At 38.9% G+C, this 22,748-nt stretch overlaps 1 pseudogene; it reads right to left on the bottom strand.

Moving 5' to 3' along the window:
* Window positions 1-17,736: 17,736 nt before the first annotated feature.
* LOC132022350 (transcription elongation factor A protein-like 8) lies at window positions 17,737-19,626 on the bottom strand (annotated as a pseudogene).
* Window positions 19,627-22,748: the final 3,122 nt, after the last annotated feature.

Here is a 22,748-nt window from a genome sequence, read left to right on the forward strand (position 1 = left end):
ACGAAAAAGAGATTGTCCTACCTGTTCAAACACCCATGAGGTAAGTGGGAAAAGGGGCTTTCACTGAAGGATTTCCCGGAAAGTTTTCCTCCTTAATTGTTCCTTTACAGAATTGCCTAACATTTAGATTAAGGACAAGCATTAGAGAAGAAGTACACATTCCATTCCCAGCCCACCTATCCCTCCCAAACTTGGGTGACTGTTCTAGGAAGAATAACTAGGTTTATCCCTGACTGACTCTGGCAGCTCTTTCTGAATTGCCTGGCAAAGAGCTAGCTAGTTCAGAGGTTCTCCTGCTCATCTCAGCTGTCTCATCTTCCCACCACATCTGCAGGTGTTATTAGCACAGCTATGTCACTTCTCTGGGCAGCTAACACTACCAACAAAATTTTTCCCCTCTCTAGCAGGGCCCCTCATGACAGCAAATGCCCTCAATCTCATAGGCTGCCCACTCCCAGAGTACCTAAAAAAAGGGAAAGAAACAGGAGAGCAGAGTTCTTCTCCTGGAACATGACTCCTAGAGTGTCTGTGTTCAGCCACCCACGGGGGTATCCATGGAATGGCAGATAAAAGCAGCTGTGCTTATCCCAGGGTTGGGTCTCTGATTATAAGTTCCAGGCTGTATATTAAACACTTGTAGTTCTTTCTTGGGCTCTTCACATCACACACACGTTTCCCTGTACGAATTTGGGCTATGCAAGCTTCTATTTCTGTTCCTAGTCCATGCACTCACACTGTACCTAGTTGCTACAAATTCTATGTCCTCACCTCTTCCCATGGGAGCTCTATCAGGCTAGTCACTCAACCTCTACTGCAAAATAGTATATAATCTTGTGCTCTCTTACTCAAAAAAGTTTAAAGGTATTCTCATGAAATTCAAAATTTATGAATTGATATGGAAGAAAGGCTCATACCATATGGTGAACCCTAACAGCTCTCCCATCATTATCCCCTACCCCCTCAAGTGAAGCATTGGTAACATACTATTTTACTTCCTGCTTCACAAACACAATATGAAAATCCCAACAAGATTCCTGAAATCAAGATAAAATGCAGTATTTGACAAAACTATTTAACTACTGGAATTATGATTGTTTCATTATAGTTTCCCAGTATCTGCTCCAATATCCCTTTAGTTTGGGGATCAAGTTTGGGGATTTGCCTTTTCCCAAAATGTAATTTTAATAGCTCAACAAATTTGGGAAATATGATGACTAGTAAGGAGGAAGAAATGTCCTCCTCCTATCTTGCTCTGTGTAAAACCTACCTGTCTTTCAAACCCTAACTCATAGGGTTTGAGGCCTTTAGACCACTCCAATCCATGATGCTCTCACCTTGTCCTCCACTCACCTTCACTTGGCACTAGGCAGTCTTTCTCATGGCTCATGTTCTATATAACTTTCATATGACTGCATGCTTTATCTCATTAACCCAAGGGTCCTTAAACAGAGGCATGCATCAGAATTACCTGGGCAAGTATTTTCAACATGCAGATATCAATGTGGTTTTGCTCCTGTTAACTCTATTCAGAAGAGACAGCATGATTTCAAGAGACAGCATGATTTCAAGCATGATTTCTACTTTGAAAAAGCTTTCTAGGTGATTCTGGTGAGTGGTCACCCCTCTTTTACCTCACCCCATACTTTGGGAATTCTTGCATTGATCATATCATGAGATCCTTAAGGGTGAGGGCAAGGGCAGTGTCTGACATTGCCTTCTGCTTTCGCATGACTTACCTGATCACTTGAATTTGGTGAAGTGAGAATTCTATCAAGATACATAGACTATCTGAATGACTGAATGATGACAGATTGAAAAGGGTAAAAAAAGGGCACCTGGATGGCTCAGTCAGGTAAGCATCTGCCTTCAGCTTAGGTCATGATCCCAGGATCCTGGGATCAAGCCCCACAGTGGGCTCCCTGTTCAGTGGGGAACCTGCTTCTCCTTCTCCTCCCCACTCATGCTCTCTCTTGCCCTGTCACTATCTCTGTCTGTCTGTCTCTCTCTCTCTCAAATAAATAAATCCTTTTTTTTTTTTTTAAGGGCAAAAAAGGAAAAAGCCTCTGTAGTGGCAAATAATTAATTTTCATTCAACTTCTGTTCCTAGTCCATGCACTCACACTGTACCTAGTTGCTACAAATTTGGAAATCTACTTGTTCCATGTGTAGGAATGTTAACCACTGACAGGCAAAATTCAGTTAAGAGATATCAAATATATTGGAAAGATGGATGACCTCTTGCTTGTCCCAAGGCATCAAATCAAGAATTCCTCTACCCATCCCAGTCACAGGCATTGGAAAATCTTGGGGCATATCCAGAGAAAGTCAACATAAACCTACAACTGCCAGAGAGCTAACATAAAGGCTGTTCTGACATTCTTCAAAAATCTTCCTAACAAGGCTGAACTGCAATTGCTTTGACTATTACATTAAAGCAGGTGCCATCAAGAAGTAACAAAACCCAGCAAAGGCTAGTACCTTACAAGGATCAGTTCTAGAAATTAGATAGAATAATATGGCAGCCCAGATGGTGCACTCTGTAATTCTGATACTGTAGGAAGGTCTGCTTGCTGGAGATCTCTTCTCTCTTGAACTGTCAAGAAATCTACTGCAGCAGCTCACTAAGATGTAGTGGGTTGTTAACAAACAGCAATCAGGCATTATTAACACCTCATGGTGATTGATCTGTCATGTTGGTTTTAGTTACCCATTAGGGCTTTAAGGAAAAGAATGTAAGATGAGTAAGTTCTGATTGACTAAGAGACACTGGTAAGGGTGGTAGGGCTAATTATGGCATGCCAGTGGAGGTTCTGGCTGGCAAGAACATGAAAAGACTGAGAACCAGAAAAAGCTAGGCGAGGGGAAGGGAAGGTGCTGAAAGAAAGTGACTTAAGAATTAGAGGGACAGGGCACCTGGGTGGCTCAGTGGGTTAAGCCGCTGCCTTCGGCTCAGGTCATGATCTCAGGGTCCTGGGATGGAGTCCCACATCGGGCTCTCTGCTCAGCGGAGAGCCTGCTTCTTCCTCTCTCTCTGCCTGCCTCTCTGCCTACTTGTGATCTCTGTCTGTCAAATAAATGAATAAAATCTTAAAAAAAAAAAAAAGAATTAGAGGGACAAAGTATCAGCTTACAAAAAGCATTGGGAACATAGATGTGCTATATTTGGTATTATGAAAGTGGTAGTCAAGGAAGTTGTGTGACTCTAATTCCCAGGACCTACAAGAGACCAGCCAGGATAAACCTCCAGATAGGAACAAAGTCTGATTATTCTTCAAAAAATACTGGTTTAACTCACATACACAGACCATCTACCTCAGATGGGAGGCACCCAGTGGACTTATTTGCTTCACTCCAAACTTCTGCATTCACTCCTCTGGACATGATTAGTGTAAGTGTACTTCTCTTAGCTGACCTTTATTCCTCAGTGAACCTATATCTACAGTTTGACCTTTCGTTAAGCTGAATGCACATGGCTGAGAGTGCTTATTCAGGGAACAAACGGTTTCTCAATACTAAATTGAAAAAAAAAAAAAAAAAGAAAAGAAATCCCTGAAGAAAAGCCAATGAAACAAAGAAATAAGGAAAGAGAGGGAGAGAGGAGAAACAAAGACAGAAAGAAGGAGAAAGGGAAGGAAGAAGAAGAAAGAAAGAGAAGGAGGAAGAAAGGTAGGAACCTGGTATTCCAGTGATAGTATTCATATGATCTGGGAGGTATTCCTGGGGGAAGGTATGGCCCGAGTTGAGTAGAAATTGATAGCAAGAGCCAAGAAGTAGACAGACAAATATGGATCCAGTCTTCCTCATGGCCAGTCTAAGGTTCTAACCTTGGGTGCCTTCCCCAAATCCAAAGAGGGTCTCTCCCACCCAGTGTTTATTAGTTTTGTCAACTACTGCCTGGGTACTACTTCTGTCACTAAGGTCTTTAGGGTAGATATGCTCAGAAACTACCTGAAAAGCTGGAAATTAATGATTTTAGCAGTAGTCCACATCTTAACAGAAACCAGAATTCTGGGAATCCTAACTTCCCTACCAAAGGAAGATCTTATGTAGGCTACTATATGTGTATGTGTAGGCTACTTGGAAGATACCAAGTCTCTTCCAAAGGGGGCCAGTGTGAGTTAAGAACTCTGCAAAAAATAAAAACCTGGGGCCTCTGGGGGTCATAACTAGGGAGGAAAATTCCTGGGCAACGAGAAAAGACCAAGCTTTTTACTATCGTTATTTACATGTATATAAGAGATTCCAACCGTGTTAATCTCTTATCATGGTAATCTCTACAACTCTTGCCCTTGAAAGAGTCCCTTCATGTTCTACCTACTATCATGAGTAAGCACATATATTTTAAGTCCTGGAAATTAACAATAAATTTTAAAAGCAAACTGCAGTGCCCACTTTATGAAGAAGCCATGATCCACATCAATGCACAGTGAAATGGTTCAATGAATGAGCTTCAGGCTCATCAGCTGTGGGTCTGCATCCAAGCTTTATGGTCACCCACCTATGTAAACAAAGAAAAGTTCTATAGGATGGCTAAACCTCAGTTCTTCATCTGTACAATGCAAACAATAAAAAGCTTCCTATATATAGGAAAGTTCATGGATTCCATAATTTTGGTGATATTTAATCTGGTGGTGACTAAATCTTGCAAGGTCCTAGAATCCTTTGTGGTGCCTTGGGCCAGGAATTCAAAAGCCTAGGTTCTTTGCCCACCTCTGTCATAAATAAGCCCTGTGGTCTTTGTTTTATCCTTTCATCCATTAGGTTTTAGTTTCCTCACTTGTTAAACGAAAATCCTCAACTAGCCGACAGTCTACTACCCAACTAGAAATACACTGATTCTTCTGTAGAAGATACACTTTTTGAAAGAAGTTGGAGAAATTGTGATCACCACAGAGGTCATGTGATGGAAGTGATGCCTTCTGGAAGTCTCAAACAAAGATCATCTTGATGACCTTCTTCAAATCTCAATTAGATATGAGTTACATACTTCATCCAAAGGGAGAAACTTAAGCATGGTATTTCCAAAGTGTGAATTCCATGTCCACCTCACCTGATAGTTCATTGACAGACCATCCCTTTTAATGGTTGTTAAAAAGTGGATATGACTCCATCTGACCCATCCCCTCTATCATTCTCCCATCCCGCTTCCCTAACCCCATCCCAATGACCCATGACCTTCTGAAGAATCGGTTTGGTAAGTGGGTGGGGATGGTCATTCCATCAATACTAGAGGGTTCAAGAAAACCACTGAGGTCTAGCATTAGGGGAAGAATATAGCTAATTAATTTTAAAAGATGTGATTTGGATAGGATTTCAAGATAGACACGAACATATTTCTCAATGATGATGATAAGGTATTAAGTCAGAATCCCACTGGGTGTGGTAGTATGAGGAGGAAAAACCAGAGATATTTTTTTCTGAGGCCAAGGGCTCTAAAAAGCTGATATAAGGTGTAACCCTGAAAGGACTCTTCATACCTGAAGTATAGATGCTTAGTAGATGTTTACCCAGAAGAATTCTGAAATTTGTACTTCTCTACAAAGAATGTGTACATGGAAAGATAGTTCAGAAGTATCAATTTCCAAAGAATTCAAGGAAACAGTAACAAGAGTATTCTTGAAATGTATTTTTACTTGTTTTAATCTTCCTGGCCATATTAAAACTCAGAGATCAAAGAACTGGCAGGTAATTTACAAATTAATCTGTCCAAATTCCTGATTCCCTATAGGCATAGTTTCATCATTATTTATCCATGAAGAACTAAGACCCTGAAAACATTAAATTGAAGATACATGGTTACCCCTGTAGTTAACAATGAATGGCAGGGGTAACTGAAGGTACAAAGTTTGATGTTTTATAAGGGCTTTTAATTCCTGGAGACTTCTTGGAATTACTCTGGTAATCACCTGAAAGAATCAGTATCAGTTTAGTTCTTCAAGGCACTAGCCTAAATCAGTGCTTCTCAAACTTAGGCATGCATCAAAGGTGCATGTGACGAGAACCTGTGAAAACACAGATTTTGGGCCCTAGCCCTAGAGATTCTGACTCTGTAGATCTGGGGTGGGGCCCGAGAGCTTGTAATTCCAACAGTTTTCCAGGGATGCTGGGAAGATCTGGGAATGGCCTAGATTATTTCTTGAAGTCTGTTTCCCTACATCATTTATTGAGGTCTAACTTTTGATGACTGGTAGGCTGCCTTGGTCCAACTTACTGTATCCAGGGCAGAGAGGAGGTCTTCCCACACAGGCTGAGGAAATGTGCTATCACTTCTGTAATCAGTAGAAAGGGGTCCACAGGATGATAGTGAAAGCAGAGTCACGGAAGCAATTTAACTCAAACACACTTTCAAAAGAGCTGGGAAAATGATGTGTGTGTTTTTCTGCTTTTAGGAAGGCTTTGCCCTCAACCCTTGCTGAACCCTATGGGGTCTGGAGTAGGTACTATTATATCTTAGAAATAATACATGGTTTCTATAAATGTCTTCCTTCCTTCCCTCCCTCCTTTCTTCTTCCTTTTCTTCCTTCCTTTTGGAATCACTGAGTTAAAAATTAAAAAGAACAATCTATATTAAATTGACAAAACACAATTTGGAACTCATCTCAAGGCTATGTACTTGAAGACTGCCATTCTGTGTTTCCTGGGCTTTTTGCTAATGGAAAAGAATGGAGATCCATCTTGGAATTTTCCCAGTATCCTTTACAGTGGTAACCTCCTGTGACTAAAGCCCCTATCCTACCCTATCATCATGTAAGACTTTAGGGTCTAGTTAGCACAAAGACAAGGACAGCTATGAAAGTCAGGGTTGGAAGAATCATCCATCTCACTGTCAATGGCATGCATCACTCTGATGCTTCAAGCCCTATATACACACATCATTTTGTGTGATTTATGGCCCTAATTAGATCCCAGTGGCAGGATTCCATCAGCTAACAATGCATATCCTAATCACCTTTTCTTCATACAAATGATTTCCTTAACTTTGCATGCATAACTTAACAGCTTTTATTTTAAAAACTCATGTTAACAGCTTTCCTGTGGTAACCAGTAGGGGTGCTATGATAAGAATCTAATTTGCTGTAAAAATGACTCATTTGTCAAATAAGCATTAAAATAATTGTTCCCCTTTTGACTGTTACCCTGCTGTTTCCAGTCATTTTCCAAAACTAAATTATTTACTCATTTGAAAGTTCAGCTGTGCATATTTTAATTGATATTCCCTCATAGGACTCATATTGTTAATGACAATAATTAACCCGAAAAGGCTGCTAAATAATTATGCTGGAAAGATATGAAGTATTTGCACAGAAAGTAAAATCAGCATTTGAAAAACTATCAAAATGTAAAACTTTCATATTTTATGGCAAAGCACAGTAATAGTTCATAATCAAATTAAAGAAAGAGAAAATGTAGATTATATGATTTGATGCAGAATACTTTATGTTTTCAATATAGAAAAGTAGTCTAGCTAACAAGATTACTCTGTCATCTCCGTAATCTCCCAGTATTACTATTTTATCTGGCAATATAAATTGTTCTCCAGCCTTAGCATGGCTTGGAATGGGAGCAAATTAGTGCTTAATAACAATACCTAACACATATTCCCCATCTCTCTGTTAGATAAATCTCCCTGTGACATGCTTAACAAGCTCCACACACTTCCAGCAGAGCTAGTCACTAGATAGACTGTATCTCTTTCCCCAAGAATGCAGCTGCCTCTCAATTTGCTGGGAAGTGACAAGCCATTGGGACCCAAAGAGAGCCAAATTCAGAAGAGCGAGCTGCTGTCCCTGAAATCCTGTTAAATCAAAAAAGGAACCACAGTGAGTCTTAGACTTATTAATGTTTGGTCCTTCTTGGCCAGTCTACCAGGTTTCTAATCCCTAGAATCCCACAAGGCTGACATTCCCATGGGGATGGCTGGAGACCATTTACCCAAATGGACAGTTAGGACTTGTATACGCCTAGGAATCTTGAGGTAGGGGTCAGGACTTGACTATGTATGTTCAACAAATGTTTTTGAACTAAAGCAGAAAGTAGTTTTATAAAAGTCACGGAAGTGCTAGGGCTTCCGTTAAGGTCTCCACTGGTATATTGATATATGCCTCCCAGATGGAAAAAAAAAAGCCAAAATGAATATCAAGAAATGCCTCTGTCATTGCTTCAACTCCCTTTATTTTTACCTTACAGTTGATATCACTGGTAGCATGATAATGTTGTAATAAAAGTGATAATACTTGGTATTTATATAGTTCTGTTTATTTTTGCTCACAGGTGCAAAGACTAATGCTAATGGAAGGAGGAAGAATAACTTATGAATACACAGCCATGCCCGACTTCCACAAATATCTCTTGCAAGCATTGAATACGTGGAATAAATGGATGGGTGAGTATGGTGCTAATTATGCTTGTCATCAAATAAAATTGCAACTTGCATAAAGAACAAGATTTGATTTTAACATACATCTAGATTCTTTGTTTGTCATTATCCATATCACTTCTTCAACAGTTATTCTTTCCATAAACATTAATTTAGCAGCCACTTTGTGCTTAGTACCCACAATATAGTGTCCAACAGGACAGAAAGAGGCCCTACCCTCAAGATGCTTACATTCTGGCCATTAAACCATAGGGCATATGAGTAAATTTATTTCTAGTCAAGATGGTGAAGAGAGACAATATTTTGATGCAGCCCCTTTCTCTAAATCTATGGAAATAATACAAAGTAATAATTGAGCTCAATAGTTAAACATTCCTGAACCAAAATGCAAAGAAAGACCCTTAGCTAGAGCAACTGGCCAATTGGCCTCTAGGTGTGGAAACAAGCACTGGAGTCAGGAATTCAACTCCATATAAAAATGAGAGGTTGAGGGACGCCTGGGTGGCTCAGTTGGTTAAGCCGCTGCCTTTGGCTCATGTCATGATCCCAGCGTCCTGGGATCGAGTCCCACATCGGGCTCCTTGCTCCGCAGGGAGCCTGCTTCTCCCTCTGCCTCTGCCTTCCACTCTGTCTGCCTGTGCTCGCTCTCGCTCGCTCTCTCTCTGAAGAAAAAAAAAAAAAAAAGAAAAAAAAATGAGAGGTTGAAATTACAGGACTGAGTGGAGACTTCCCTAATGATGAAATAAAATCAAGAGTTGGGGTGGGATACTTCCGTCCTATTTTGCCTGCCTCTGTGGCTGTGGCTCTAAAGAACAGGATAGGGGCATATTCAGCTTCACAAACAAAAACTGAGCTCAGTCATCCACTGAATCAGTGCCCGGACCTGCCACATTCCGAATATCATCTTAAAGAGAAGTTAAAAAATACTATTATTTTAAGACCCAATCCTGAACTTGGGGCAAAGAGAGCCAAAGGTAAGGTAGAGGCAACCACAAACCCCATAAACCCACTAGACAAGGAGAGGTGATCACAGAAAAAGAGAAATATAGCTGGGGTGAGGAGAACCCATTCAGAATGAGCCTATATGACAAAATTTTAAAATATATGAGGTAATCTTACTGCTAAGAAAGACACTTAAGACATTAGCACTAGGAATGTGAATTCAAGCAAGATAGAATTGATTCTATGGAATAAAAGACTTTAAGTTTAAGATACTCAATTGAAAATAAAATAAAAGTCATTGTTTAAAAGGGAACAAAGAATTGTGAAACAAGAATAGGCAAAAATAACACAAGAACATGAGTCTGAAAAAGCATTATTAGAAATGCTAGAAATAAATATGGTCATTAAAATTATAAAATAAACTTATATAGACAAGTTAAAATGTAGACTGGTCAAAATCAAGAGCAGAATTCTGAAACTGGAAGACATTGTTGAGGAATCTGTCCAGAACAAATTATAGATTATAGACTGATATAGTTTAAAGTAAGAGTCAGTAAACTATGACCATAGGCCAAATCCAGCCCTCTGTTTTTGAACAGCCTGTGATCTAAGAATTGTTCCCACTGGTTTTTTTTTTTTTATAAACATATATTTTTATCCCCAGGGGTACAGGTCTGTGAATCACCAGGTTTACACACTTCACAGCACTCACCAAAGCACATACCCTCCCCAATGTCCATAATCCCACCCCCTTCTCCCAAACCCCCTCCCCCCAGCAACCCTCAGTTTGTTTTGTGAGATTAAGAGTCACTTATGGTTTGTTCCCACTGTTTTTAAACACTAGAAAAAATCAAAAGAATAGTAGTATTACATGACACATGAAAATTTAATTTTCAGAGCCCATATATAATGCTTTGTAGGAACATAGCCACACTTGACTGTTCACATATTCTTTATGATCACATTTGTTTATTACTACAATGGTAGAATTGAGTAATTGTAATAAGAACAGAATGGCCCACATAGCCTATTCATGTTTGCTATCTGGCCTTTTACATTAAAGTTTGTACATCCCTGATATAAAACCCCAGTTTAAGAAAGAAAGGAGGAAAGGACACATAACCTATATTTGAAGAAGTAATAAGTGAGAGTTTTCCAGAATTAAAGGAATATTTGGTAGTGAGAGAGATTTAATACTCTGCTTCTTAACTATTCCTTATTTTAAGAATATTGATGGGCATTTGTTGGGCTATCACTGAGTTTTACAATCTAAGGTTCACAGCCAATTGTACTATTTCACTGAACTGACCAATTAATTAGACAACTCATTAATCCAGTCAACCATCTGTTGTTGGTTCACTGAAATGATTGTTAAATTTTGCCCAGTGACATCCAGAAGCTCAAAATCTAATAACTCTCAAAAACTCTCTAGGCGCCTACCCATCCATCTCCCCAAATTTGTGTCCTCTCCTGAGACATTATACCATGAGTTATCTTGCTCACTTAATTCCTACTGTCACCCAAGCCCTTCTGATAGTTCATATTGTTACCTTTCAAGTTGCAATCTTTTAGGATTCAGCTAAGACATTATCTTGTTCACTCAGTATTTATTCTGCAAATATTTTTTCAGTGTCTGCCATGTAGCAGGTGCTCTTCTAGGTGCTCAGGAGATAACTAACAACCCCTGCCATCAAGGATCTTACTATATTTTATAGTCAAGCAGATAATTAAAATACACAATAATAAGCTCTGAAATGAGGAATTAAAGAACAAATGAAAAGCACTTAATATCTGGGGGCTTGGTGTCATTAAGACATCAAGATGGAACACTAAAGATGAGTAGGAGTTAACTGGACAAGTATAGTGAAGGGGAGGAGAGGGAATTCTAGGCAGAATGCATATCACATGCAAAGGCCGGGAGTAAAAAAAAATGCACAGAATTTCAGAAAGTGTGTGCAGCTGGAAAGTGGAGGTTGATAATGGGGATAGTGGGTTAGTCATAAAATGAAGCTATGAAGCAAATCAGAACTAGATCATTAAGAAACATTTTAAGCCTTATAAAGGAACCTAAAGATTTTTCCATAGGCATAAGAGGAAATAAGGCATTAGACAAAGAGCCATGTGATCAGATTTGAACTTTAGAAATAAGTATTTCTCTGGCAGCAGTGAAGAAGGTGGCTTGGTGGGGGTAAGACAAGGTAAGACATGGTTGCAGGTAGAAAAGTTTGCTTGCAGGAAGCTGTAGGACTTAAGATAAATCAGAAGATTCCTGGCTAGCACAGGTAAACATGATAGAGGAGATTTTTCATAGCTGTCATGAAAAACAGAATAAAGATATAAAGAGTTGACTCAGAAAATAGGGGAAAAAATGTTAAGTACATTGAGATTTAGAGACCTTGAATTTTTAGTGGCCCCATTTACTCAGCAGCCTGGCATGGAAAAGACTATGGATCAAGAACCCAGGGTTGGGGTTTTACTTGGCATATGTGATAAAAGGATAGTGAGCCCCAGGAATTAGAGAAGCTTCCAAAGGAGTGACTGAAATTGGACCACAAGACCAGGATAAGTAAGGACACCAAAATCTAGAGGATAGCCACAGCAGTGGGTAAATAAAACCAAGTGGAAGTTAAAGTGAGGAAATGAAGCTATAAAGGAACTAAGTGGTTAGGGGATTACTGGGTCATCATGTGGATGATGTTTGTACCCTGAATGATGAATCCTGGGATAGAGATAAAGATTTAGATAGATGCCACTGTCTTAACTGATTAAAAAAAAAAAAGGAAGAAAACAGAAGATGAAAATGTACAATAAGGAGAGGCAGAGGAGAGTAAATTGGATGTCGCGAGTCTCAAAGGAAGAAAAATGATTATATCGACAAAAATAGCAAGATCGTAGTCTAAAAGAGACCCTGAAGGAGTCAAAAAGATGATAATAGTATCTCCTGGACTGGTGTCATGTCATGTGGTGTGGAGAAAACTAGCTGTAGTAGAAGTCATGTGCTCAGGAGAGAGCCAGGTTTTAGCTAACTAGGAAGCAGATTTCAGTTCATGGAAGAGATTGAGAATGTGTAAGAATTTACCCCAAAAGGTGGATTCTAGAAGGCAAAGTAGAAAGGTTTGGAAGGAAGAGAACTCCAGAGAGTTTGGGTCAGTTTAGTTTATATCATTCATTCATTCAGTACCTTCCAAGTGGTACACCATGTGCTTGGTGTTGAATTTGTCTATGTGGAGAAGACACAGACTCTCACCCCAAGACATTCTTCATCCATTCATCATAAGCTACACTGGAGCTCCTCTGAGCAGCCTCTCCATGACTTCATGGTGGATGCTAAGACTAATGGGACACTTCCAAGAAGAAACTGCAATTCACTGCCACTGCCCCAACCATACATGAGATGATGTAGGCACTGACTTCAGGAGACTCCTTCAATAGTTCCAAGGCAATCAGAGATAAGGTAGCACAACCTGCTGCCAAAGTTCTGCACCAAGGAAAGAGAAGGGAAAAAATCCTATACCAGTATTCCAACTTCTATCTTCACCAAATCCCTTTTTTTTAAAGGTGCCAACAAATGAGCAAAATAACAAACCATTAACGTCATCATCACAGGTATAACTGTGTTCTGTTCATGTGAACATTTTCTCCACCAGATTAAAAGCTCCTCAAGAAGCAGGAATCATGTCTTTTTTTTTTTTTTCCTGTACCTAACTATACTTAGCGCAGTACCTAGCACACAGTAGATATTCAAGGAGTATGTGCTGTGGAGAAAACTAGCTGTAGTAGAAGCCATGTGCTCAGGGGAGAGCCAGGTTTTAGCTAACTAGGAAGCAGATTTCAGTTCATGGAAGAGATTGAGAATGTGTAAGAATTGAACACAAATTGAACAACTGATATTTGTATGATATTTAACAGTTGATCAAGGAGCCTCACATTAATTATTCCAGGGTTATAAAAGACTTTTGTTTATAAAAGACATCTCATAGCTCCTCTATCTTGAATGCTCCCTACCGGTTAGAGTCAGTATAATCACTTCCCTTACCTTACATGTGAGAAAAGTGAGGCACAAGAGTTAAATGACTTGTCCTGGATTATAAAACTAGCTACTGGTGGACAAAGGACTAGAACCCGTCAAACCCTGGGCAATTTGACACAAAATATTGTGGTGCACAGGGAATTCATTCCTTGATGGTCAGTTAGTGTATTATGATAGGACTGATAGCATATTATTTTTTTTAAAGATTTTATTTATTTATTTGACAGAAAAGATCACAAGTAGGCAGAGAGAGAGAGAGAGAGAAGCAGGCTCCCCGCTGAGCAGAGAGCCCGATGCGGGACTCGATCCCAGGACCCTGAGATCATGACCTGAGCCAAAGGCAGCGGCTTAACCCACTGAGCCATCCAGGCGCCCTGATAGCATATTATTATAATAGTATTATAACAGCATTGATAGCATAGTGATGTTAATATATAAATATTAACAATAATCAGGAGTGCCCTAGTTAAGATGAGCACTGGGGTTGTATGTAAATTGTATACCTGAAATTATTATTACATTGTATGTTAACTGCCTAGAATTAAAATAAAAACTTAAAAAAATTAAAATAATCATTTATTGCCCCCTCTATTCCATACCAGGTTTTACCTATATAATCTATAATATAAAAACCTATAGAATATTTATCATTATTCACATTCTATATGTAAACACAGAACCAGAGAAGCTAATATATTCAAGGTCATAGAGCAAGAAAGAGATCTATATCCGTTCCAAGCTCAAGTCTGTCTGTAGCCAAAGTCTAAATTCTTTCTCTCTTCACATTCTGCCTCACAAATCATCTCAAGTCAGCTCCTGAAAGCTATCTTGTCTAAATCTTCATCTTCAGTGCTCTGGTCAGAAAGAGTTTGGGCAGTTTTGTGATATGAGTGCAAACCATACTTACTGACCACTGTTTATTATTACATGCAGAATAAATAAAAAGGTGATATTCAGTCAATCTTTCTGCCTTTCGCTAAATATCTAGTAGATTTTCACCATGTGCTAGTCACTGTTATAGGCACTGGGGATGGGGAAGGGAATGAAAGAGACAAAATCCTGATCCTCACAGAATATATATTCTAGCAAGTCCTGTCCTCTCTGTCCATAATACCCATAACCAGAAAAAAGCCCCCTCCATTCATACCAAGACGTCCCTACCTCTTGCAAATGATGCTCATGCTCTTGGGCCCCCAGTCTTGAGGAGAGGCAGCCCATTCTGTAATCAGAGCTGCTGTGAAGATGTCCAGGGACTGGATTTTTTACAGGGCCTAGAAAATGGTACCCACACGGCCATTTGAGAGAATTTGCAGCCATCATTTCCATTAGTCAGAGGGGTGTGCATTTAAGTGAAGAAAGCAGATGGTGAGCAAGCCTCAAATCGCAGAGGCTAAACCACACGAGCTCAAAAGATACACTGCTCTACTGATTAGAGCCTCAAGTTTACTGTGTGCTGAACTAAGGGTTATGTTGGGACTGTGCCTCTCAACCTCAGTCATCAGAAATGGTTGTGTTTCCTTTTAAAAGGCTTTAGTAATGTTGCTTCCCCTCCTCCTCCCACAAGGGCAGTCCTCCTCATTGCCAAGCCTATTTTTATGGTTCATCTCCAAAACAAGTGCAAAATAGTCTTGGCCTCAGATGAGCCCTCCCTCTTGCTGGCCACTGGAACACCATCTGCAAGTTGAGTGGGAACAGTAAACACTGCAGGTTAAGTAACTCATTACTAATATTTTCCTTGAGCTCTGAAACTTTTTAAACAAACAACAACAACAATTGTATCATAATAACCTTTCAGAGGTTAACAGCCAGCAGGTGGTCCAGCTCAGTTGAAATGCAAACCAGACAGCTGTTTGATTATAAACTGTTGATTCTTATGGAGATCTGGGGAAAACTTCTTGCTGAAAAAGGGTCTTCTCTTAAAAATCCCTAATGAAACAACACATAAATGTCAAAATGACAAAAATAAGGAAGTGTGTCATAGACTAAGCATTTTAATGTCCTTTCTGGCTTCCTCCAGAGTGTACTCTGGATCTAGCCACATTTAATGGCACAGATTCTTAAAGAGGTTGTGCACAGCATGAATTTTTATGACTCAAATAAAACTTGGAGAGGGTCACTTTCTCCACCATAGTCAGTGTCCTCAGCAGATGTGTGGAAGGCTCATGTTTCAAACCGGCCACCAGTGCCAATGTTTTACCTGGACCCAAAGGCTGTAAGGGAGGGCATACATGACAATGTGAGGAAACCCTGAGGTGTGCAGCATTATCCTATCTGTCTCCAAGCTGTGAAGACATGGCAGAAATTCCTCTGGGAAGGCTTGGCAAAGCTAGAGAAAATTCCAAGGGCTGATAAAATGGTTTGAGACCAATGGATGAAAAGTTTCTAATCAAAACCTTATATTAGCACCATACAGCCCCATGGATTGATAGGACTGTTCTCCTCCTTTGATGATGAAATGGGAAAAAGAAAAATCATTCCCTAAATCAGTATTTAATTACTGGTCTATTATGTTACAATCAGAAACATTTCAGAAAGCTCAGAATAAAAACAAAGTTCAATGTTTTTATACTAAAATCTGCAGTGAATGATGAAATGCAAAAGCTGTAGAACTTCAAGGAAAAAGGAGATATAGAATGGCAATCACCCATGTTTTTAAATATAAGAGAAGGAACAAAAGTGAAATGTGTAAAAAAGAGAGTTTCACAGTTCCTAGTTTAGTTGCAGTAAATTGGCAGAAAGATGAAATCAAAGAATGTAAAAAAAAAAAAAAAAAAAAAAAAACACCTTTTTGGTTTGACCCATGTTTGAAGGAGTGCTCTGACATGACCTTATAAGCAAGCAGCGGCAATGAGCCAAATCCCCAGAGACAGGATGAGAGGCAAAAAATAAGGAAGCACCCAAGATACTTCCAGGTCCTTGGCACTTCTAGGTTACAAGAAGGGAAATATGAGGTGGTAGCACTTCATTCTGGTAAAATAGACTGTAAAGCCTTTTGAGGGCTTTTTGTACCACATTAGAACCAAGCTGTGGCTGCTTCTCAATTCCGGGGGAGGGGGGACTTTGAAGGTGAAACAGCTATAATTTAATAAATATTCATTAAGGATCAACACACAATACATAACCTGCTAGGCAATCTGGAGCTACAAAAATCAGGACAGTTTTGACCACTCACTTCAGATTTCAATCTCCAAAGAAATAAAAATCCATAACTAACCAGAAGATAAAACATAAAGGCATGAAAATTCTTTCTCTGCATTTCATTACCATATTTGTTGTAATTATTATTTAGTTAGAGAGCATCCAGGAATGCTACACAGGGAGAGAGACTTTGAACTTGACCTGAAAGATTGAGAAGGATTTCAATCATGAAGGTTAATTCCATAATAAGCTAAGAAGCCAACATTGGTCGAGATTCTTCTCATGGTTCACATAGCTATAGGCAGCCGGCATCTTGACTGGACTGGAAATAACCACGGCTTTAGTCTCATGCTGAAAGTCTTGATGAGAATGTCTAGAAGGCTGAGACCTCTTTCTCTCCCCACATGTGTTCAATCCAAGAGGTTAGCTGTATCTCTTTACCTAGTGGCACAGAGTCCCATGATGGCAAAAGCAGATGATGCCAAACTGCCTAAGACTCAAGCCCAGGACAATGTCGTTTCTACCATATTCTGCTGTTCAAAGTAAGTTAGAATCAATCCAGGCTCAAAAGAAGGAGGACATGATTGTTTAGAGACCAGAGAAATTATGGGTAACCATCTTTACAGGGAAACAACCACATCTACCCACTGAAATTATTTGATATTTTTTAAAACCTGTGATAATTGCCAGTTTTACTCTCCTGGCTAAGAGATCTAGAATTTGAAGCTTGTACTTTTTTTTATACTTATCCTATGAAAAATTTAGGTGCCCCCATTACCCTTATAAGCTGGTTGCAAATTATTCAACTATTAATTATAAAACTTTAATTCTTTGTGTGTGACATGACATATATTCATGAAAAAATATATATAAGCAAAAAGAAAAAAGCTCACAAAATATCAAAGAAATAAGCAGTTAAGCTTTTGATAGACGTATGTATGCATACACACATGTACGCATACATACAATTTGAGATTTAATCCTACGTATGTGAGCTGATACTAAATATACTGCTTTGTAACCTGTTATGTCTTACTTTACAGTATAGAATGAATATATTTTCATGCATATATGTAAAACTTTCCAATTAAACAGACCTGCATAAGGGGTCAAATACAGAATCCAGGGAGATGCTAGTAACAAGGAAATGATCTAAAACAAAATTCCACCAGATGATTAAAAGTCAAACAAAGGTCAAAGATACATCAGAAAATACTAATAGAAAGAAAGGAGGGAAAGGATTTCAATATCAGACAAAAAATAAAAAATGTCTAAAACATACAGGATCAGGGCAGCTGCATGGATGTCTTTCCTCCCAAATGCATCATCACAAACTTCTTCCTTATTCTCATCTCTTTCCCAAGCTTTTTTTTGACTTAGCTACTCCTTTTACCATTTCTTCAGGGACCAAATGCCTCCCAGGAGTTCTTCCTTAAACCCCTGATGAGGCAGGGTCAGCCCTCCTCCTCTAAGGTTTCCTTCTGTTCCCTGGCTTACACCTTCAGAAGGTTAAGGACTTCTTCTGCCTCTTGTGGTACATCTTCTGAAGAGGGTCTGCCTCCACCTCTGGCATGTTCTGTGGTTTCCCCTCATTTTCTTTACAAGACTTTTTGCTTGTTGAGTACTTTTCTGTTATTTCTTTTGAATAAATTAATCCTGAAATGATCAGGGCACTTTTCTCCCCCTCCGGCAATATAGAGCTGCTATAAGGAAAGAGGGCCTGGACTAAAAGCTAGTTGATATATTTATTTTTTTTTTATTTTATTTATTTATTTGAGACAGAGAGAATGAGAGAGAGAGAGAGAGAGAGCATGAGAAGGGGGAGGGTCAGAGGGAGAAGCAGACTCTCCACCGAGCAGGGAGCCGGATGTGGGACTCGATCCCAGGACTTCAGGATCATGACCTGAGCCGAAGGCAGTTGCTTAACCAACTGAGCCACCCAGGGACCCCTAGCTGATAAATTTCTTAAGTCTTTTTTTTTTTTTTTAAGATTTATTTATTTATATATTGGACAGACAGAGATCGCAAGTAGGCAGAGAGGCAGGCAGAGAGAGAGAGGGAGAGAAGCAGGCTTCCTTCTAAGCAGGGAGCCTGATGTGGGGCTCAATCCCAGGACCGCAGTATCATGACCAGAGCTGAAGGTAGAGGCTTTAACCCACTGAGCCACCCAGGTGCCCCTTAAGTCATTTTTAACCTATAGGTTACTCCTCCATATTAGTTTTCCTTTTGAAATGTTTTTAAAAATTTATTTAAGAAATCAGTTTTTTCCCGGGGCACATAGGTGGCTCAGTCAGTTAGGCATTGGATTTTGGCTCAGGTCATGATCCCAGGGTCCTGGGACTATGTCCCATATCAGCCTACCTGCTCACTGGAGAGTCTGCTTCTCCCTCTGCTCCTCCTCCTACTCGTGTTCTCTTTCTCTTTCAAAAAAAAAAAAAAATCTTAAAAAGTAAAAGAAAGAAAGAAAGAAGGAAAGAAAGAAATCAGTTGTTCTCTAGAGTTTCCCAGAGTCTAGATTTTGTTGATTGCTTCTCCCTAGGTTCTTTAATATGTTCCTCTATTCCTTTTATTCTCTGAAAATTGGTTATTAAATCCAGATGCTTGATCAGATACTGGTTTAATTTTCTTTTCTCTTTTTCCAAGATAAAACTGTGTACCTCCATTAAGAGGCATAAAACCTGATCATCTTTTTCATTGTGACATTATCAGATACACATGATCATTACTCAGATCAAGGGTCTGCAAACTACAAACTATGGACAAAATCCAACCAGTGTACCCTGCTTTTATACATAAAGTTTTACTGAAACACAATCACGTCCAGTAGTTTACATAGTGTCAATGGCTGTTTCCACACTCTACTGCAGACTTGAATAGCTGCAATAGAGACTATAGGGCCCACAAAGCCTAAAGTATTTGCTACCTGGTCTTTTACAGAAAAAGTTTGAGGACCATTTTGTAAAAATTATGATTTTCAAATCTAATCATTTTTATTAACATTCTTATAAAGAAAAACTTCTTATCATTACCTGGTTATCGTTAGGAACAGCAGGATACATGCTAGACTCTTTCTCTCTACTTACCAGTTTTTAATATAAGGTAGCTTCCCAGTAATCTCCAAAGACAACCAGTAAGGCATTGAGGGTATGTGTGTGTGTGTGTGTGTGTGTGTGTGCGCGTGCTCGCACATACCAAGTATCATTATGAACCCATAGATTTAAACATATTTCCCTGTCTTTAAATCAACTGCATTCAATCTTTATTAGTGCTTAAAATTGTTCCATCTTTTCTAAGTAGTTTATTTAAATTATGTCCTGAGTCTTTTTAAAAATAATCCACATATTATTGAGAGTTTTCTTACTATCTGGTCTAACAAGAAATTCCTGGCTAATCCTATACATTTCTTTCCCCATGCATGGAATTATCTATTTCCCTAAGGAAATGTCATCCTTTGGTAAGAAATCGTATTTAGTGAACAGACTGCAGATGCATGGGGTACACATCGATACTGGGGTAACTATTATTTCCAAATCTTTTTTGAAAATATGTCTTCTTTTTAAAGAAAGAATATTACAGTTTTACACTGATTCCTCTGATTCAAATTCAGGACTATGGGATTTTCACTTTATCTCATTGATCTCATCATTATTTCTTTAAATAAACTACTATGAAAATGTCAACTTAAAACAAACCAAAATGAAAACTCATTTGAATTATCCCATATACACACAACAGCAGGATAGCAATATCAGCACTATCACCATTAATATGGTTACCAAAAAGTTTAAGATTTTTTTTTGTGTAGTTATTTTTTCTATTGGAGTATACTCCCCTGGGGTTATCCAATGAAATCACTGTTAGAAAGTTGAGCTTATGTTTTTGATGAAAAAGGATATTTTGACATGATCATTTCAAAACAACTGAAATTACTGAAGCATTGTTTTTATTTCCAAGTAATATTTGCAACAGAAACCAGGATCCCCACCCAATCTTCGAACCACACCCCCAGACAGTATTATAGATGGGGTGAGGCTCAGAAATGAGGTGTGTCCATTGCATACATTACAAAACAACAAAAACAAAACTATTTCTTAAGAGGAAATATCATGTTCTTTCATTTTATTTTTTAAAGTATAAATTCCTTAGAAGGAGTCATAATCCAAACTATTACTAGTAATTTACCCTTTCATATTAATGGGCTCTGCTAGGAAGAAGGGAAGAAGGTTGAAGTCACTAACCAAAGGAAGGGGTGTCAAAGAAGAATGAGGAGAAAGAGAGAAAAGTGTGAAGATCCTTATACTGCAGCTCAAAAATATTTCTTTCAGTGCTGAATCATTGTGCTGTACACTTGAAAGTAACATTACACTGTATGTTAACTAACTGGAATTTAAATAAAAACTTTAACAAAAAAAAAGGTTTCCTTCATCTTATTTTTCCTAAGAGTCACCCCTTAGAAGGCAACAAGATAGAGAAGTAGGAGCATTTCATGAAAGTCAGCATTCTTAAGCTTCCTTTAAATAACCAAATTGCTTTCAAGAGGAAAGGTTTCTTTCTTCATAGGTATATTTCTGTTTCCTTCTCTTCTCCACACTCTGTCACCAACTAGACCCCAAAACCTGCCCACCTGCTTATACTCACCAACTTTGTCCTACATTTTTCCTTAAGCTCTTCTTTCCAGTTTACCTCTTAACTCAGGAAGATGGAAAGTAAAACCACCACTCTAGCAATAGCGACTGCCCTCACAAGACCTCCAGCCAGCCCAGAGCACTGAAATCAGTTGGAGTTTAACCTCTGACTCATGCTTGCAGATAGACCATGGAATGGCCTCTAGAATGACCAACAACTACTTTTACTTCATTATAATACTAAAATCTAAGCCCAAGGAGGAGTACAAGCCTCATTCATATAACACAGAATGTGTGTACGGGCATGTTTCCTTAAGGCACCTGTGCAACCTTAAGTCTGCCTCTACATCCAATGACAAGGTTTCCCTATCCAAATATTCATTTAAAAAGAACCCATCTGCCCTTGCTCAGGGATTCACAGTTTTGGGGAGTCATTTCCCTGGATCTCCTGATTTGCTCCAAAAAAAAATTTTTCTTTGTGTGACAACACAACCTGGTACAGTGTCTGACTCACCAAAAAGTGAGCTTATATTCATTTGATTATACCTTCCCCACCTCCCTCTTTTCCCCACTATGCCTTGGACCAGGGACTGTCAAACAATAATCAATAGCCAAACCCAAGTGTCACCATCTTTTGTAGATTAAAGTTTCATTAGAACATAGCCAGGCCCATTTGTTTATATGTTGTCTATGGAGGCTTTCACACTCTAATGGCAGAAACAAATAGCTAAGAAAGAGACTGTATAGAAAACTAAAGTATTTATTATTTGGTTCTTTACAGGAAAAGTTTGCCAATATATGCTCTAAACTATGGGCTGACATTAACTTCAACCTTTTGGAATATGGCTCAGCCTTTCTGAGCTTGAAAGATCACTAAGTATTACATTAAACTTGTAAGTGAAAATAAGCTTACTACCTAAACAGGACAGAATACAGATTCTAGAAAATGAACTAAACTCAGATTCAAGAGCAGTGCTTGCTGAGAGTGATCTGAAGTCACAGATTCAGCCTGCAATTTTTTGAGAATTCTGAAATGAGCTACAAATTTTGATTTTAGGCACAATACAACCAGAAATACTAATATTACAAATAAGGATAATAAGGACTACTATCCTTGCATACTTTTATGTGCTAGGCACCATGCTATGTACTTTACAGGTCATGTATTACCTTCTTTAATTCTTATAGCAACCATAGGAGGTGGGCACTATGATTGCCCATATGTTATAACTGAGAAAGCAGACTTAGAAAGAATAAGAAACTTGCCAGGGTCACACAGTTGGAAAGCAATGGAACTGAAATGCAAACCCAAGTCTTCTCAGTTGACGCCCATGCTTTTAAACAATTAAGCAATGCTACCCTTGCCATAGTCTCAAGTCTGGAATTTTAAATTCTCCTGAGAAAGGGCTGACTTTTCTTGCTTGGGGCTCAGAATGCCTAGAAACGGTTTTGAACAATATGGGAAGGTGAGCAATCTGGCACCAAAGCTAAGAAGTTATTTTATTAAAGAGATTTCCAGTTAAATATGGCATCTTGACCACAAGCATTTAACCTTTCTTCTTCCTGAGTCCCCATTAAAATAATGATTAAGGAATAAAAACAACGTAAGTCCTCAGGACAAGAAAGATGGAGAGGA

Source organism: Mustela nigripes, chromosome 7 (genome assembly GCF_022355385.1).
Source record: "Mustela nigripes isolate SB6536 chromosome 7, MUSNIG.SB6536, whole genome shotgun sequence".
In the NCBI taxonomy this organism is placed as follows: Eukaryota; Metazoa; Chordata; class Mammalia; order Carnivora; family Mustelidae; genus Mustela; species Mustela nigripes.